Genomic DNA, 17,624 nt, shown 5'->3' on the forward strand with positions numbered 1-17,624 from the left:
CAACGCCTCCGCCCAGACGCCTTCGGTACCTGCTACTCACCCACCTCACCATCCTAAATTGCTGCCTTGAACTGCCTCACTTCACCAAGGACACCAACCTTCTGCGATGCAGTATGAAGCTTCAACAACATGGCTTAACTTTAAAACTAGTGGTGGGACTTGAACTTTGCCCCTTGGTACCCAATATGATTCCCCCTATTGAAAATTGTAATCAAATTCTTGTCGTTGATTTCTCCTTTCAGTTCATAATTGCCCCCAATTCATCGTTTTTTGCCTGTTTCACTGCTTTATCTCCCCCATTGTTTTACATTTGTTTCTTTAGTCCTAGGACTACTGTGTTTTGGTTGTTTTAATGCCTAAATTGACTGTTAGATCAAAAATTGCCTTATTACCTCTTAAATATAACCTTGTGTCTCTCCCACTGCAGTATAAAAACAGACATTGCCTTCACCCCAGCCTTATTGAGAGGCCTGGGTGTTACTGGTGTGAGCGCAAAAATTTATTCATTGGTTCATACTCTAGAATCTGTTAATGCCTTATAACTGTTGTTAAAAATGTTTACAAACTTAAAAAAAGTTTACACTACTTAACTGTTGAATCCCTAGCAGTATTAGAGCAGAAAAACTGCCGTGGTTTAAATTTGACATTTTTTTGAGGGAGGGGGAAATTTGTGTCATCCTTAGAGTAAAATGTTGCTTTTTAAAATAAACTTGGCTTAGCTAGAGATAACATTAGACTTGTGGAAGAAATTCTAGAGGATAGAAATAGACAGAAGGATTAAGATGAGTCCTGATATAAAAATTGGTCCTCTACCTCATCTGGCTGTCTAAGCTGCTGCCTAATTCGGTCCTTTCATTGGCTTTTTGCTATTTTTTCCTTTGGCCCCTAGGCATTCTGTCGCCTCACAAGTTTGTTAAAACTCCGGTTACTGAGATTGCCCTAATGTTCAGTATAGGTCCAATATCAGTGGCTCTCTTAAATGCACCCCGAAGGACTTGAAGCCTTGGATATACCTCTGAGCTTTAAGGAGTTTTGAGTATCTGGCTAAACGCCCCTGCTTGCTCTGCTCCTGGCTGTGGAGATGCCCATGACAGGGATAGTTTGGTGCCAGTGTCTGGGTGCAAACATGGCATTCCTTATATTTTGCGCGCAAAAACTTTTAATTTGGTCTCTTGTTGCCATGTCCAGAACTGGAAGCCCACCAAATAACCTAAGACAGGCGACTCCACCCATTTTGCTCTTCTTCTTTTATTATTACAGTAAAGGGGGAACTGTGGGGAGCCTAGCTGATAAAACCTAGAACATAAGACACCTCAGTAATTCCTAATCTGGTCACCCACGTGACCAAAGGCGCCTATGCCTTGAGAACAAAGGAAATAGACAAATAAAGTAATTCAAAGCAGCCCAATACATCCAGCCAGAAAGAAAGATATAGAGCAACTTGCCTTTGTGTTAGCAAAACGTTATTAAGATTACAGCTGAGGTTCTATTTATGCTTGTTGAGTATAATTTATAGAACTCTGTTTGAATCTTATGCCTTCTAGAAAAACGTGCTCAGGTCTACCTCTTTGCCCCTCCCTATTACCTGCCCCAGTTTATGCTAATGAATGCTTGTAACTGTGATTGGTGGAAAACTTGTAACACCTTCTGACGTGTTTCAGCCCTTAAAAGCTGATCCCCCAACAATAAACTTCCCTTTTTGAACAGCATGCGTTGTCTTGAAGGCTTCTCTTACTAATTTCTCTAGTTCTTCTTTAAAGGTCGGTTCTGCTCCGGTGAACCCACTAATAACTAGCAACCTTCATTTCCACACCCCCGCGGGTCGGGGGTCTCCCACGGGAGGTTGCACAACTGTATAGAAAGTAACGTTCAAATAGATATTGATTCAGAGATCTATTTGAGTGCTATCCTCCATATATAGGGTATTCCATTTCCTTTCCTATAAGTAGTCAAGAATTAGAGTATTTTTGGACAATGTTAAAAAGGGTATTTGAAAATGGTTATCAGTAAGAAAAGACACTGCTGCAGGGGGTCTGCTATGGATAAGGAAATTTTCCTTTGGCTAGCTGAACTGGCATGTGGGGTCTCTGAGCCCAGCTCTTCCCACTGCAGTTTGTGAATGCATAGGGGGAGGAGTTTTCCTCCATCCCATCCCAGCCCCCAGGGCCCAGGTTACCAGATCTGGCCATGAAGACCATTCTGGCATGGGGGACTCTGGCCCCCTGGACTAATTGGCAGTCCGGGGGGTCTTTGGCTAGCTGTCCAACCCAGTGCCCACCACATACCAGTGCAAGACGGCCAGAACACCTGGCATGTGGGGTCTCTAAGCCCAGCTCTCTCCTCTGCAGTTTGTGAATGCAGAGGGGGAGGAGTTTTCCTCCCTCCCATCCCAGCCCCCAGGGCCCAGGTTACCAGATCTGGCCATGAAGACCATTCTGGCATGGGGGACTCTGGCCCCCTGGACTAATTGGCAGTTCGGGGGGGGGTCTTTGGCTAGTTGTCCAACCCAGTGCCCATCACATACCAGTGCAAGACAGACATAACTCCTGGCATGTGGGGTCTCTGAGCCCAGCTCTCACCTCTGCAGTTTGTGAATGCATAGGGGGAGGAGTTTTCCTCCACCCCATCCCAGCCCCAGAGCCCAGGTCACCAGATCTGGCCATGAAGACCATTCTGGCGTGGGGGAATCTGGCCTCCCGGACTAGTTGGCAGTCCGGGTGGTCTTTGGCTAGCTGTCCAACCCAGTGCCCACCACACACCAGTGCAAGACAGACAAAACTCCTGGCATGTGGGGTTTCTCGGATTCAGCTTTTTGATCCATTTTGCCACTCTGTGTCTCTTAACTGGTGAATTTAGTTCACTAACATTGAGAGAAATACTTTGAGTCTGAAGACCAGCTCTTGCCAGGTATGGGGTTTGGGGAGGCCCCATGCCGGAGGCCCTCTCCCTAGCCTGGGGAGTGCTGGGAGGCTTGGCAGGCCCCCCAGCTGTCCTTGTCTTTTTTCCCTGACTCCAGGCCTTCCCTGGGTGCCAGCTCAGATGGCCAGAAGTGGGTTCAAGTGAACTCTTTGGGGGTCCTCAGGCTTCCCCCTACCTCCATACTCCAGGGGGGAGGTGCATGGGGAGGAGGGCGACCAGATCTCTGGCTTCCGGTTTCCTCTGTGATTCTGGAGGCCAGCTCGTGCCAGGTATGGGGTTTGTGGAGGCCCCATGCCGGAGGCTTTCTCCCTAGCCTGGGGAGTGCTGGGAGGCTTGGCAGGCCCCCAGCCATCCCCCTCTTTTTTTCCCTGGACTCCAGGCCCTCCCAGGGTGCCAGCTCAGATGGCCAGAAGTGGGTTCAGGTGGATTCTTAGGTGTCCTCAGGCTTCCCTCCTCCTTCTGTACTCCAGGGGGGAGGTGCCCGAGGAGGAGGGTGGGCAAATATCTGGCTTCTGGTTTCCCTTTTGATTCTGGAGGTCAGCTCTTCCCAGGTATGGGTTTTGGGAGTCCCCATGCCGGAGGCCTTCTCCCTAGCCTGAGGAATGCTGGGATGCTTGGCAGGCCCCCATCCATCCCTCTCTTTTTCCCCTGACTCCAGGCCTTCCCTGGGCGCTGGTCCAGGTGGGCTCTATAGAAGTCATCAGGCTTCCCCCCTACCTCTCCCTACAGTAATGGGAATGCGCTTTGAGAGGAGGATGGGTCGTTCTAGCACTGGTTTATGTTGGTTTATGTTGGGACAGTCACTGAAAATTTTTTCTCCTTGGTCTCCTATTGATAGTATTGTATGCATATATTTTATATATGCATAATATCCAATTTGTATTTTGACCTTGATACTGCCCTACAAAGCTCATATCTAATCTTTTACTGCCTCAGTCCCAACCCTTATTTCCCCCCATCTTCCCATGTAGGTGCAGCTCATGACATGAAGCTCAACACATAGAGTGATGAGTGCAGTTAGAGAAATAACTACACTGAAAACTATCATAACAATGTGAATGAATGAATGAATGAGGGAAATAGAAAGCCTGTCTTGAGTACAGGTGTGGGTGGGGTGGGGAGGAGGGAGATCTGGGAAATTGGTGGTGGGAATCTTGCACTGGTGAAGGGGGGTGTTCTTTATATGACTGTTATCATAAAACTACAATCATATTTGTAATCACGGTGTTTAAATAAAGACAATTAAAAACATTGAGAGAAATAATTGTCATGGAATTTAGTGTAATCTTTTTATAAGAATTTCGTGTGTATGACTTGTCTTAAAGTAGACCTTTCAGTTCATCTTTTTTTTTTCGGCCACACCCGCTTGATGCTCAGGGGTTACTCCTGGCTAAGCACTCAGAAATTGCCCCTGGCTTGGGGGGACCATATGGGACACCAGGGGATTGAACCGCTGTCCTTCCTTGGCTAGCGCTTGCAAGGCAGACACCTTACCTCTAGTGCCACCTCACCGACCCCTTCAATTCATCTTTTAAGGCTGGTTTGAATCTGTAGAATTTTGAGCTGTTATTTATCCATGAAGCTGTGTATCCTACCTTCAAACCTGAATGTACATCTGGCTATGTAAAGTACTTTTGGCAAAGCATACATTTCATTTGTCACTATATCCTACCACTGCTTTTGAGCCTTGAGGGTTTCTTCTGACAAATCTGTTGTAAATCTTAAAGATATTCTTTTGAATGCAATTTCCCTTTTTGATCTGCTGCTTTCAATATTCTATCCTTATCTGTGGGATCCATTGTAGTGACTAGGATGTGTCTTGGAGTGCTTTGCTTTGGATCTCTTTTGGCTAGTACTCTTTGGGCATGCAGGACTTGGTTGCATGCACTCTTTGGCTGTAGGCGTTTCTCTGCAAATCCTTGACTGTTGATTCTTCATAGGGATTTTCTTCCTGGGTCTCCAGGATTCCAATGATTTTTATGTTGTTTTTGTTCAGTTTATCAAATAATTTTATTTTTGTCTGTTCACATTCTTTGAGGATTTTTTTCAATTGCCTAACCATTTGTTTTAAGGCTCTTTCCCACCTCTTCTGTTATATGGAGTTGTTATGCATCTCATCTTCTAGCTCAATGATTTTCTCCTCAGCTTCTTTTACTCTGTTGAAGAGGCTTTCTAGTGAGGTTTTAATTTTGCCTACCAACCATTTCAGTCCTGTTATTTCAGTTTGAAGTGTTTTTATTTATTCTTTCATTTCTTATTATTATTTGTTTCTTTTAGTTTGTGCCATAGTTTCTTTGAGTTCTATGAACATCCTCCATATTTCTTCTTTAAGTCACGCCTTATCTGAGTGGCTAAATAGGTTGTTTGTACTTTTCAGGTCATCACAAGATAGGATCTTTATTCTCTAAGCATAGTGGAGACCTGCATTGTTTCCCCATTTTCATTGTTGCAGTGTGGTATTTTCTATGTGTCATTATGGGATTCGCTTATGTTTGCTCCATGGCCATGCTTCTCTGACCCTGTCCTCGCCGGTGGGTTTGCTTAGATGGTGATGCTTTCCAGTGCCAACAGACTCCCCTTTCTGCCTTATTATTGGTGGAGTTGATCACTTACCTGGCACTTTCCGGGCACCACCAGACTCCCTTTTCTACTACAGTCCTTGGTGGAGAGGGTTGCTTACCTGGCAACAATGCTTTCTTTCCTTCCCTGCCTCAATCCTTGTTGGCGAAGGTCGCTTAGCTGATGAACTTATTGAGTACCACCAAACAGACTCCAAGCTTATTTCTGATAGACTTGTGAACAATCTATCAGAAAAACCCAGACTTTCTTTTCCAGTCATCTGAATATAGATGACTCCTGGGTTAGCTCCTATTTCAGTCTCCTGAATCTAGTCTCTTGTCCTTGTCCTTTCCCAACCTGGAATCTAAGTTTAAAATCTAGGAGAAAGACCTAAAGGAAGGTTCAATCTGAAGGGGAGGTGACCTGGGTCAAAGTATTTCCTTGAATTTCAAAGGAGTTTGGCTTTTAGGTCAGATGAGTATGTAGAGTTGTCAGTACTGCTCTGGACTTGAATGCAAATAGTATCAACCTGAGGGAAATGCTAAGCATTCTCAGAAAATATTGTTTTGACACCTAGTTAATTGCATAATTTTTTCATAAGTCAGGTAAAAAGGAACCTAGAAAAAATTTAAGATTTGGTTTTTAGTTAAGCATTGGTTTATCAACAATGAGGAAAGGTAGTGATTCTCAATTATCAATAAGCACTGCTTTTAGAAAAACTAGAATAAAATATATATACTATTTACAACCTGAGAGTGTCATCATTATGATTAATGTGCTAGGAAATGTAAATTAAAACTGAGAAATATGGGCCGAAGAGAAAGCATGGAGGTAGGGCATTTGCATTGCATGCAGAAGGATGGTGGTTTGAATCCTGGTATCCCATATGGTCCACCAAGCCTGCCAGGAGTGATTTCTGAGCGTGGAGCCAGGAGTAACCCCTGAGAGCTGCCAGGTGTGACCCCCCCAAAAAACCTGAGAAATACCATTTTATCTGAATAGTTTTGATAACTATCAATTTTATTATTATTTTGGGCAAAGAAATTTTGTGGGGAAAGAGGCATTTCTACTTTTGGTGAAGAAACAGACTTATCTGCTGTAGCACTACTCTTTAAAAATGCAACTTAGGGGGCCGGGGAGATAGCATGGAGGTAAGGCGTTTGCCTTTCATGCAGAAGGTCATGGTTCGAATCCCGGCATCCCATATGGTCTCCCGAGCCTGCCAGGAGTGATTTCTGAGCGTGGAGCCAGGATTAACCCCTGAGCACTGCTGGGTATGACCCAAAAAAACAAAAAAAATGCAACTTAATAGTATCTATAAAAATATAAGGGGCTGGAGAGATGGAATGGAGGTAAGGCGTTTGTTTGCCTTTCATGCAGAAGGACGGTGGTTCGAATCCCATCATCCCATATGGTCCCCTGTGCCTGCCAGGGGCGATTTCTGAGCATAGAGCCAGGAGTAACCCCTAGCTCTGCCTGTTACGACCCCCCCAAAACATAAAAAAAACAAACAACAAATATATATATATGTAAAAGGGGTCAGAGTGACAGTACACTGGTAGTGTGTTTGCCTTGCATTCAGTCAACACAGGATGGACCCTGGTTTGATTCCCAGCATCCCATATGATTTCTGAGCGCAGAGCCAGGAATAACCCCTGAGCGTGGCCGGGTGTGACCCAAAAACCATATATATATTGGGGGAAATAAAATAAAATGCTGTCCAAAATTTGAACAGCAGATAGGGCATGTACCTTGCATATGGCTGACCTGGGTTTAATCCCAGGATACTATATGGTTTCCTGAGCCCACCAAGAGTGATTCATTACTCCAGAAATAACATTTGGAGCAACATTAGGAGTAACATTTGAGCACTGCTAGATATAGCTAAAAAATAAAATTTAAAAATAATAATACAATGTAAAATGCACATTACATTTAATACAACAGTTTCATCTCTCAAAATCTGACAAAAATAAACATATCAGCAAGGCTATATATTGCATTATTTGTAAGTGGGTGATGGAGGATCAAGGACAAATCTCCCTCAATGAATAACAGCATCCTATATGGTCCCCAAGCATTGCCAGGAGGAAACCCTAAACATCACAAGGTGTAACCCAAACATATATATAAAATGTGCGTGTATGAGATGTAATATTAGCACAGTGGATAGGGTGTTTGCTTTACACACTGTTAGCCAAGGTTCAATCCATGATATCCCATATGGTCCCCTGGGCCTGCTAGGAGTAATTTCTGAGTGCAGAGTAACCTGAGAGCTGCTGGGTATGAGCAATAACCAAATATATATTCTTGTTCACAGTGAGTATAATTATTGATGCTTCAAACATCTATTGTTTACTCCTTGAATGAGAAAGTTGGCATTATAATGTGGCAATGGAGAAATTAAGAATCATGTAGCTTGGATATTTGAAAGTATTTACATGCAGGCACTATTTCATTTGTCTTTCATTTTCCTTCTTTTTATGTTAATGATACATACTGAGAACCTAAAATGCCAAAAGATACTGAATCAAATGCCAAGATGAACATGTTTGTGTTCCGAGACTCAATCTTGTTTTGTTTTGTTTGTTTGTTTTAATATCTTTAAGCACAATGATTAAAACATGTTTGTAGTTGGGTTTCAGTTATAAAAAAAAACCTTCACCAGTGCAACCTTCCCACCACCAATGCCCCCTTCTCACTCTTCCCCCATCACCTGTCTGTATTAGAGACAGGCAGTCTATTCCTCTCATCATTGTCATGATAGTTGTTAGTGTAGTTATTTCTCTAACTGCACTCACACTCTTTGTGGTAACCTTCATATCATGGGCCAGTCCTTCCAGCCCTCATCTCTATTGTCTCTGGGAATTATTACAATAATGTCTTTTACTTTTCTTAAATCTCATAGATGATTGAGACTACCCTGTGCCTATCTACCTCCCTCTGACTTATTTCACTCAGCCTAATAGTTTCCATGTCCATCCGCATACAGGAAAATTTCATGACTTCATTTTTTCCGATGGCTGCATAGTATTCCATTGCGTATATGTACCAGTTTCTTTAGCTACTCATTTGTTATCAGGCAACTGGGTTGTTTCCAAGTCTGGCTATTGAAATTAATATAGATGTGCAGAAGGCATTTTTGTATTGTTTGTGTTTCTAGGGTATATCCCTAAGAGTGGTATAGCTGGATCATATGGGAGCTCAATTTCCAGTTTTTTGAGGAAACTACATATTGATTTCCATAAAGGCTGGACTAGAAGGCATTCCCACTACCAGTGAATGAGAGTTCCTTTCTCTCCACATCACCACCAGAACTGGTTGTTCTTGTTCTTTGTGATGTGTGCCAGTCTCTGTGGCATGAGATGATATCTCATTATTGTTTTTGATTTGTATCTTCCTGACGATTAGTGATGTGAAGCATTTTTATGTGCCTTTTGAGCATTTGTATTTCTTCTTTGAGGAAGTGTCTGTTCATTTCTTCTCTCCATTTTTTGATGGGGTTAGATGTTTTTTTTTTGTTAAGTTCTGTTAGTACCTTGTACATCTTACATATTAGCCCACCTTTTTTGTTTTTGGTTTGATATTTTAAGGCACACCCTGCTGTGCTCACTAATTATTCCCGGCTTTGCACTCAGAAATTACTTCTAGCAGGCTCAGTGGACCATAAGAGATGCACAGGATCGAATTCTGATAGGCCACATGCAAGGCAAGTGTCCTACCCATGTACTATCACTCCAACGCTAAGGCTGAATCCTTCTGATGACTACATACTCCAGAACTAGGATACAACAGGTACTGAGATGGGGACAGAAACAAAGTTAGGCAACACAAATATAGTTCCTGTCAAATAGGGGGGCTGTCAGGATAAAATGGAAGTAAGTATGAAGCTATTGAAATAGAATGTGATATCTGCTAGTAGCGTTTGAGGGCAGTGGGAATCAGAGTCACATATGCCAGAGTTGAAGGTTCCCAGAAAGTTTCCTAGAGAGAGTGGTACCTAAACCAACACTAGAGAAATATAGGATGTAGCTCCATAAGCTAAATACATGCTTCACATGCAGGAGGCCCAAGTTCCATCTCCTGAACCACATACCCCCTGAGCACTGCTGATATGGTTCAAAAACCAAAAATAATATTTTAAATGAGGATTCAAGAATATAAAAAGGATTTATATGGAGCTGTAGCAATAGCATAACAAGTAGGGAGTATGCCTTGTATGTGACCCACCTGGGTTCAATCCCCAGTAACACATACGATCCCTGAGCATCATCAGGAGTTATTCTTGAGTGCAGAGCCAGGAATCACCCCTAGAACCACCAGGTGTGGCACCAAAACAAATGTGTATTATGGGGCCGGAGAGATAGCACAGCGGTTTTGCCTTGCAAGCAGCCGATCCAGGACCCAAGATCGTTGGTTCGAATCCTGGAGTCCCATATGGTCCCCCGTGCCTGCCAGGAATTACTTCTGAGCAGATAGCCAGGAGTAACCTCTGAGCACCACCGAGTGTGGCCCCCCCCCAAAAAAATTGTGTATTGCATATACACATATAGAGTGATACATCCATACTAAGAAATATACCATTATTTTTATTTCCAAGTTCTGTGAGAAGTCCCTTATACATTTCAAAGTATAAAAGTAAGTTATTAGGGGCCCGGAGAGATAGCATAGCGGCGTTTGCCTTGCAAGCAGCCGATCCAGGACCTAAGGTGGTTGGTTCGAATCCCGGTGTCCCATATGGTCCCCCGTGCCTGCCAGGAGCTATTTCTGAGCAGACAGCCAGGAGTAACCCCTGAGTACCGCCGGGTGTGGCCCAAAAACCAAAAAAAAAAAGAAAAGTAAGTTATTAGGCCAGAATGATAATATGTATAGTGGGTAGAGCATTTTCCTTGCACACAATTAACCTGGGTTCAACCCCCAGCACCCCATGTAGAATAATAGCCCTTGAATTGGGCTGGATGGTGGTGGATGTGATGGAGGGGCCTTTCTCTTCCAACCCAGGCCACGTGTCTCCAACTCCCTCCAGCTGGTGGGTCTGCAAGTTTCAGGATAGCGGCAGGTAGAAAACTCACACGCAGTCAGGCTTCAGAAAATATCAGCTTTATTCACGGCCCTAGCCACCACATGTGTGGCCTCTAAACCTTTCATTATTGGCCCTGCATTCTACCCTTTTCAGCCATCTCCTCCTCTTGCTGCTTCTTTCTCCATCCATCTTCCAAATCCTCTCAATCCCCTCCTCCCTTTTGTTACCTACCAAAGACCCTTACCAGAAATGAGCAGGTCTTATTAGCAGGTAAGGTTACAGGAATAATGGGGGTGGGGTGACACCTCATATACCCCATATATTCCTCAGAGTCCCACCAGGAATGATCCCTGAGAGTAGAACCAGTAGTTAACTCTGAACAGCATGAGATGTGGCTCAAAAACCAAAACAAAGTTAAATTGCAAAGCACATAACATATAGCAAAGGGAACACTTTCCTTGCATATGGCTGACCAAGTTTTAATCCCTAACAAATTATTATGGTCCTTTGAGTACCACCAGGAGTAATTCCTGAGCACTGCTAGGGATGGTCCAAAATATTTTTTTTCCAAAATATTTTTTTAAAAACCTATATAACACATAATATATCTCTTTGTTTAAAGAAAATATGCAGAGGCCAGAAAGATAGTACAGGTGTAGGGAGCTTGCCTTGCTTGCAGCCAACCTTAGTTTAATTAACAGCACCACATATGGTCCCCAAGCACTGCCATACATATATGATGGTATGAATGTATACATTATGCATATTTGTGTAGAGAAAAAAGGCCATATAAGACACATGCAAAATTAGGTTATACTTGAAAAAATGAATAAGGAGAAAAGAAATCAGGACATTTCACTGTTTTTGTTTTGTTTTGCTGGAGATGCCCAAGAATGGCTCCTGGCAGTACTTGGTGGACCTTGGGTTGGCCACATACAAGCCAAGTTCCATACCTGCTGTACTATCTCCCCAGCTTAGAAATTTTTCACTTTTTACACATTTGTGATTTGACTATTGTAAGCTAACATTAAACACCTTTTAATTTGAACACAATGTAAAATGTTAACAAGGGCCAGGGAGATAGCTGAAACAGCAAAAGTACAAGTTTTGCATGCAAGAGGCCTGGATGTGATTCCTGGTACTGAGACATGAATAGTCCTTGAGCACCACAAAACCCCTCTCCAAAAACTATTAATAAAAAGGCATTTTTAAGGGACCAGAGAAATAGCATTGAGGTAAGGCGTTTGCCTTGCATGCAGAAGGAAGGTGATTCGAATCCCGGCATACCATATGGTCCCCCAAGCCTGTCAGAGCAATTTCTGAGAATAGAGCCAGGAGTAACCCCTGAGCACTGCCAGGTGTGACTCCCCAACCCCCCCCAAATAAAATAAATAAATATAAATAAATAAGGAATTTTTATATCAGGACAATTAAATTTTAATTTATATATTTCAAATAAGAATAATTCCATATAAGTATGAGTTGATGTTTATTTTTAAATTTCAGCTATAAGACTCATTCTTCTGGAGAAAGAAAACAGAACTCTTCAGTAAACTCCATCACAGGGGTAAAAATTTTGCTTTTATTAGGGTCAAAGCAATAGTTTCAGTGTGTAAACTGCTTATCTTGCATGTGGCCAACCCAGGTTTTATCCCTGGGATCCTATATGATCTTCTGAGCCCACCAGGAGTGATCCCTGAGGATCAGGAATAAACCCTGAGCATTAATGGGTGTGGCCCAAAACAAACAAAAAGTTTACTTGTGTCTTTTTAGTGGCATCACCTCCAAAATTTACTCAACTGACAAGGATGGAAAATCAAAACAATTAGAATTTAAAATAACTCAGGTAATATTTAGTCAAATTCCCCACTTTTATCATTGAGAAAATGGGTTTACAGGGACATGGTTCAAAGGAGCACCACTGAGTAGTCCTTGAAGGCAAGGTGTGATCCCAAACAAATACTGGATACCAGAGAAAGTAGTAAAACAGATAAAGTTGCCTTGTGTTGATCCAAGCTCCATTCCTGGTAGCACTGAGAACAACCAGGGGTAATCTTTGGGCAGAGCCAGGAGTAAACCCTGAACACAGCCAGATGTATCCCCCATTAAAAACAAAAATGGGATGGAGGAAATAGGTCAAAGGAGTAAACACATGCTTTACATACAAGAGTCCTACGTTTGAATCACAGGAAAGCATACTTCCCTAAGCATTTCCAGGAGTGACCACACCCCCCCCAAATCACTGCACCTGGAACAACCCCTGAGCCTCACTGGATGTAGCCACACAAAACAAAACAGAAAAGAGGGGCTCAAAGTGATGATGAAGCAAATTGCTTCAGATGTTCTAGCCAACTAATGACATAGTCTGCTCCAGAACCCAAGTACTTTACTTTTCAAATCATCTAGAAGTCTTCATTCTGATGACATGAGAAAATCTTTATGAATGGTCCCGGAGAGATAGCACAGCGGTGTTTGCCTTGCAAGCAGCCGATCCAGGACCAAAGGTGGTTGGTTCGAGTCCCGGTGTCCCATATGGTCCCCCGTGCCTGCCAGGAGCTATTTCTGAGCAGACAGCCAGGAGTAACCCTGAGCAACGCCGGGTGTGGCCCAAAAACCAAAAAAAAAAAAAAAAAGGAAAATCTTTATGAATTTTACAACTATTGTTTTACTCAGTCTGACTGGCAATGCCTCTTACTCCTGTCTCTTGTTTCTGTGTCAAGTAACAGTACTATATACTAATACTAATACTTAAGTATTTACTATATTCTAAGTACTAATACTTAAAACCACCATAGGAAGCACCCATTTAAAGGACCCCTGCCATGATTTTAAGAATCCTTTTTGTAATGTAAATAATTAACCCTAAATATGTCTATTTTGTTAGGGTTGTTTTCTGTTCTCAAAGGAATAGATGACAAATTGAAGAAAGAAAATAAGGCAAAAAAAAAACCCCGATATGTGGAGGATGGGGTAGTGGCAGATAACCACAGCTAAAAAAAAAGTCAGTGTTCAAAATTTAAAAGTAAACTAGAATACTGTGATGTATAAATGGACTAATAACTACCTAACCTTCAGGCTATAATTAAATAGTACCAATTTTTCACTCTAACTTAATGACATGTTAAGGACCTCAGAGAGATTTAAAATAAAAAGAGCCCAGTGAGGAAAAAAAATTAGAACTATTACTTTCTCTATGACCAAAGTGGCTCAATAGCCCTTAAGGATAAAATAAATATCCATTTTCTGAAGATCTACACTTTCACAGCAAAAAGCAATTTTATTTCAATTATTACAGCATATATTTCAACACAGAATTCTTTCACCCAGGATATCTCATCAAACAGAAATTCCAAGTTTAAATGTTATCCACCTCTCTGACCTTAGCTAGCTCAATTATTCATCTAAGAGAATGGGTCAGAGGGTAGATCAGGCATTTCTGGAATGTAAAATTCTTTGGAATGCTAGCAATTATATACAAATGTTTAGCTAACCTCTATCACCCAAGATCCCAGTGTGAAGCTAAGCTATTTCTGTACTATGAGTAAAGGTTCGATCCCATGGCGTCCCATATGGTCCCCCCAAGCCAGGAATGATTTCTGAGCGCATAGCCAGGAGTAACCCCTGAGCGTCAAACGAAACGAAACAAAACATTATATATATGTACACACAAATGCATATGTACACAGTTGCTACTGTTGCAATAAATAAATTATACATACTTGACTTTGGTGTTTGCATAGTTCATTTGTAGTTTTGGTGCTTAGATGTGCGCTCTCCTGGGCTTGGAACTCCTTTAGTACTGGTGCTCATACACGTTTTGATGATGGTGCTCACTGAGAAACACTATGCTACTCACACGTGTTCACCTGGAGTCACATGCTTGCTAAAATGGCCACTTCTTCAGTTGTGCTGCTCACAAACCATCACATACATTAGTTGTGCTCACATACACCTAGTTTTGGTGGACCGGCTATCCCAGGGGTTCCAAACAGCAGAGGTATTGGACTGGGCCCTGTACACGAAGGCAGTATCAGAGATCACAAACATGGAATCACACTTTATATCATGAGCATTCTCTCTGCCCAGGTAATATTTTATTTTAGGGGGCCAGGCATATGTCTCCGTGGAGCACACACTTCACGTGAAAGGGACTGGATTCAATACCTAGTACTCCCTCCAAAATAATGTATTTTATTTGCATGATTATCATACCACTCCCAGATTTTAGCATAAGGCTGGGCACACTAAAGGCTAATAATAGTACTTATTAAATGAATGTAATTGCCCAAAATTATGTTGACATTTTATTATATAGCTTCCTCTAGTCTCTAATCCATTCTCTAACAAGGTTTTCCATGAATGTTACATTTCTATTAACTTTTTCTTATTCCACAGAAACAGCTACTCTTCCCTCAGATATCTATAGTCCCTCAGATATCTTTTGCCTTCTAATTCTTGAACTATGAAAAGCTCTTAAATTCCTCAATTCAGCCTACTCTTCTTAGACCTGTTTGTTTTATAAAGTCACACTAATTTATATTTTGATTAAATCACCTTCTGTGATTTTTTTTTCCATATTTAGCTGTAAAATTGAAACTAGTATTGCCTCTCCAAGTGACACAACTCCCCCTTCCTCATTCCAATCCTTTCTCAAAACCCACTTTGTGTAGGAAGCCATTTCAGAACAAAGTGGTCAGATGAAAATATCTAGCCCAACTTGAGTTCACCCACCTTTCTACGTGCATCAAATATATTTGAAAATGGGAAAATGCCTCAACTGAGGTAAAAAATTCCATGAAAGAGAAAGTGTTTGTAGGTGGTGTTATTGAATAAACCCTTGCCCACACGTTTATGTACATATATAGCATGTGCATACACAAACTATAAATATATTCCACCAACTTAGCACAAATCCACAAACCTAAAAACCAAATCTACTAACTCTGACCCAAACCACATGTAGATACTGAGCCTCTAATGGCTACTTCCTGCAAATAACTATACATTACCTCTGAAACAAAATCGGTTGTAAGTTTTAAGGATAGGTAAATACTGCTACAGGCAGCTAGGAGTCCTAGGAATCTTCTTTTTTTTTTTTTAGATTTTGGGCCACACCCAGTGGTGCTCAGGCATTACTCCAGGTTCTGCTTTCAGAAATTACTTCTGGCAGGCTCAAGGGGACATATAGGGATGCTAGGGATTGAACTCTGGCTGGCCATGTGTAAGAAAATCACCCTAACTATTGTGCTACTGCTTTGGTCCCCTAAATTTTTATTATTTTTGGTACCCCACCCAACAGTGTGTGCAGGCCTTACTCCTGGCTATATTCAGGGATAACTCCCAGGAAAGGTCAGTGGGACATACCATGGTACTAAGGACCAAATCTGGTTTGGCTGCCTGCACAACAAGCACCTTACCCCCATCATATCTCTAAGGCCCCATTTTACATTTTTTTTCTTTTTTGGGGGGTCACACCCGGCATCACTCAGGGGTTACTCTTGGCTCTGCGCTCAGATATCGCTCCTGGAAGACTCGGGGACCATATGGGATCCCGGGATTTGAACCACCATCCATCCTGTGTTGGCTGCATACAAGGCAAATGTCCTACCGCTGTGCTATCGCTCTGGCCCCCATTTTACATTTTTTTTTTTTTTTTTTTTTTTTTTTTTTTTTTTTTTTTTTTTTTTTTGGTTTTTGGGCCACACCCGTTTGACGCTCAGGGGTTACTCCTGGCTATGTGCTCAGAAATCGCCCCTGGCTTGGGGGGACCATATGGGACGCCGGGGGATCGAACCGCGGTCCTTCCTTGGCTAGCGCTTGCAAGGCAGTCACCTTACCTCCAGCGCCACCTACCCGGCCCCCATTTTACATTTTTAAGTGAAAAACTTATTAATTAAAAACACTGTATGCCTCCTAAAAGAGACTTCCGTTTACACTGAGAAGACTTGACAACAACAATGACCTGCTCTACAGGACATGGTTCTCTCTAGTGCCCCTTAAGTGTGAGGTGAAACGAGAGGATGCTCTGCACCATCCTGACTGCAATATGGGATATGCAGACTCCAGGATCTTTAATACAGAAGCATGATACCAACAACAGAGACTACGTGAGGAATGGAGGTGTATTGCCACTACAGACGATGACTTGAATTGGACAAACTAGTTTGCCTGGAGCCTAGAGTCAGTCCTGTGCCAGGAAACTTCAGGGGTAGGGTCTCCTTGTATTTAGACCATAATTTTTTTTTGTGGTTTTTGGGTCACACCCGGCAGTGCTCAGGGGTTACTCCTGGCTCCATGCTCAGAAATTGCTCCTGGCAGGCATGGGGGACCATATGGGACGCTGGGATTCGAACCGATGACCTCTTGCATGAAAGGCAAACGCTTTACCTCCATGCTATCTCTCCAGCCCCTAGACCATAATTTGTCTTTCCATGTCCCTTATGTTTTGGTGGGCCTATGCAAACAAATGCCACTTTAATACCGTTTTTTACTATGTTCCCTTGACTCCAATCCTTAAGAAAAACAACCCACTAAAACTTTTGAGGTTAACTTAAACTAGTAAGCATGTGCATGGAACTAGAGAAATGTACTTTGCCCTCAATGTTTAAGGAGTTACATAAGTCTAATGTCTTTAGATTATATTGTGTGCTGCTAAGAAATAGTATGTACTACAACTGGGGATTTGAGGGACAGTAATTGTATTGTACATGGGTTCAGTTTTGTTTTTCTTAATTTTCTTTGGCTGAAAGTTCAAGGCTGGGATATCATCGATGGGACTACCGAGAATTCTGTTTATGGGTGATTGGGCTTCCACTGTAACTTTACCCTGTCCTCTTTCTTTGCATCTTTGTTGTCATAATTAAAATTTAAAAAATTAAAAAAAAAACACTGTATGATTTCTGCCCATTACCCAGCAAATCATAGATTCTAAAAATTAATAAATGAACTGAAGGAGGCAAACAAGAGACTTATTTCACAGTGGTTTAATATGAACAGAGTTGAATATGATATTGTCTGACAGAAGAATGAACAGTTTGCCAAATAAAAGCCCCCAAAGTAGGATATATATACAGCAGAAATGGGGACTCGGGCTCTCAGAATCTGTGCACAAAGAAGAAACCTA

Source organism: Suncus etruscus, chromosome X, assembly GCF_024139225.1.
Source record: "Suncus etruscus isolate mSunEtr1 chromosome X, mSunEtr1.pri.cur, whole genome shotgun sequence".
Classification (NCBI taxonomy): Eukaryota; Metazoa; Chordata; class Mammalia; order Eulipotyphla; family Soricidae; genus Suncus; species Suncus etruscus.